The sequence below is a fragment of the Halichoerus grypus genome, chromosome 4 (assembly GCF_964656455.1).
Source record: "Halichoerus grypus chromosome 4, mHalGry1.hap1.1, whole genome shotgun sequence".
Taxonomy (NCBI): Eukaryota; Metazoa; Chordata; class Mammalia; order Carnivora; family Phocidae; genus Halichoerus; species Halichoerus grypus.
Window position 1 is genome coordinate 37,107,082 of NC_135715.1, and position 2,408 is coordinate 37,109,489.

The 2,408-nt window shown below is 44.0% G+C and overlaps 1 pseudogene; it reads left to right on the top strand.

Moving 5' to 3' along the window:
* The first annotated feature begins 624 nt into the window (after positions 1-624).
* On the top strand, positions 625-1,644 carry LOC144381472 (flotillin-1-like; annotated as a pseudogene).
* Positions 1,645-2,408: the final 764 nt, after the last annotated feature.

Consider the following 2,408-nt stretch of genomic DNA (forward strand, 5'->3'; position numbering starts at 1 on the left):
CTAACTATATGCAAAAGTTCATTATAATTATCATCAATTAATGATCTGTCCTGGCCCCTTCAAATCCACTACTGTTACACGTTGTCGGGACTGACAGCCTTCTCTATACAAGATGAGTGTAGAGAGAGGAGGGGTATGGGTTTTTTCATTCTGAAAGGTGTGGTTATTTTATATAAAGGTACAAAGAAAGAATGAAAAACAGATCATTTTTATTGTGGAAGGTTTATTGTGTTATTGTGGAAGGTTTTTCTCCTACACTAAACTGAAACAAAGAAAACCAAAATGTGGTGATTTCTCTAACACATGGAATGTCCAAAATATAACATAATTTAACACCCCAATTGAGGCATAAAGAGTATTCATTTCACTAGATTAAACAGTAATATGTTGAACTGTCACAAGAAAACCTCCTTGACTGAATTAAAAAGAAAGACATAAACACAAAAATTTGAGATTAGTTAAATTAAGTCGCTTCTAGTTGCAAGGAACAGAAAAACTGAAAAAGTAATGTGAAAAAGGGGATTTATTGCCTGGAACAAAACAATGAGAAGAAAGAGACACTTTTTTTTTTTTTAATTACAATAACAAAAACCACTTCTTGTGATTTCTTTAAGACCTATTGGTATGGTTAGTTACACCCTGAAGGACATTCACAATAATCAACACTATCTGCACTCCTTGGGAAAGGCTCCAACAGCTCAAGTCCAAAAAATACTGGGATTGGGGGAATCAGAGGCCAAGAGAGATTCTGGGATCCAGGAGGCCACAACCAAGCAGGAAAAGGCTCAGTACCTGAGTGGCATGAAGATGGCCAGGGTGCAGAGGGACTACTAGTGAAGAAGGCCACATTTGACATTGAGGTCAATACGAGCCCGGCACAGGCTAAGCCACCTATCAGCTTCAGGTGGCCAAGGCTAAGGAGATCAAGGAGTAGCAGGTACAAGAGTGGGTGGTGGAGCAGGCCCACCAGGTGGCAGTGCAGGAGCAGGAAATAAACCCAGAAAAAGAGCTGGACGAAGCCCCCAGAAGCCTAGAGCTACAAGCTGGAGCCCTCGCCAAAGCAGAGAAGTCCCAGCTGATTATGCAGCCAGAGGTGGAAGATGAGTGTGCGAATATGCGAGAAATCCAAAGCCTTTGCTATAGAAGCAGGAGACCCCGGGGGCGCCTGGGTGCCTGAGTTGGTTAAGGGTCCTACTCTTGATTCTGGCTTGGGGTCATGATCTCAGGTTTGTAAGATCGAGCCAAGTATTGAGCCCGCTTCGGACTCTGTGCTGGGCATGGAGCCTGCTTAAGATTCTCTCTGCCTCCGCCCCCCTCTCTAAAATAAGTAAATAAATAAGAAGCAGGAGAGCTGGGTGGAGGCTGAACAGACAGCCAAGAAGGCAAAAGCATTCCAGTTGTACCAGGAAGCTGCTCAGCCGGACATGCAACTAGAGGAGCTTCCCCAGGTGGCACAGGGGATCAGTAGTCCCTTGACCTTAGCCAATAAGATCACACTGGTGTCCAGTGGAAGCGGGGGCTGTAGGGATTGGCCAAAATGCCCCAGGAAGCAGCAGACATCCTAAGCTGCCTCCTTGAGAACATGCAGAGATGCACAGACCTAAAGCATCCCAGGTGAACCACAAGCTTCTGCCAACAGCCTGAACCCTCGACCTTCCCCAATGCTTAGCTCCATGGTTCAAGTGGCCTGAATCATCCCCATGTTGCATAGACTTCAGTGGCCTTCCTGAGCATGTTCTTTGACAGTGGGGATCCACCCATCATGTCTCCTTGCCAAATAATCTGTACCTTGCCTTGGAAAGGAAGCGTGGTTCTCCTTCCCACCCTTACATGGCAACGGTGGCCAGTCCCCCTGGGGTCCCATGCCAGTCTTCTGATTATCCGATTTCACCCCCAACTTACTTAACTTCCTAATTAAATTCGACTGTCTGAGCCTGTTGTCTAGAATTCTTTCCTGACCATGACTGAGGGATGGCCTGGAGGTTCTCAACTTCACTTGTCAAATAAATTGCTGTTGGTAAGTTTTTTAAAAATCTGGTAAATTATTTGTAACTAATGTAATCTCCATTGAGTAACATAAAAGAAAAACAAAACATTTGAGGCTGTTCAACATGATGCAAATATACTATTTTGGAGGGGAACCCTCTCCCCTCCCTAATTTTGCAAGTCTTGGTGTGAGATAGGGCCTATTTTTCCACTAAGGAATTGAATGAACATAAAAATCCCTTATTCTCATATTGGTGTTAAGGTCACAGACAAATGAAGCTCCTAAGTAAGAGTTTAAGTCTCAAGGAAATAACTCAAAAACAAAAGGTCAGTTTAAAATTCAACTACAGAGCCGTTTCTGAAAGCTGCAGAAACAGTGACCAGTGGTAGCAGTAATCTTCTATGTAGCAGCAACTGCAAAC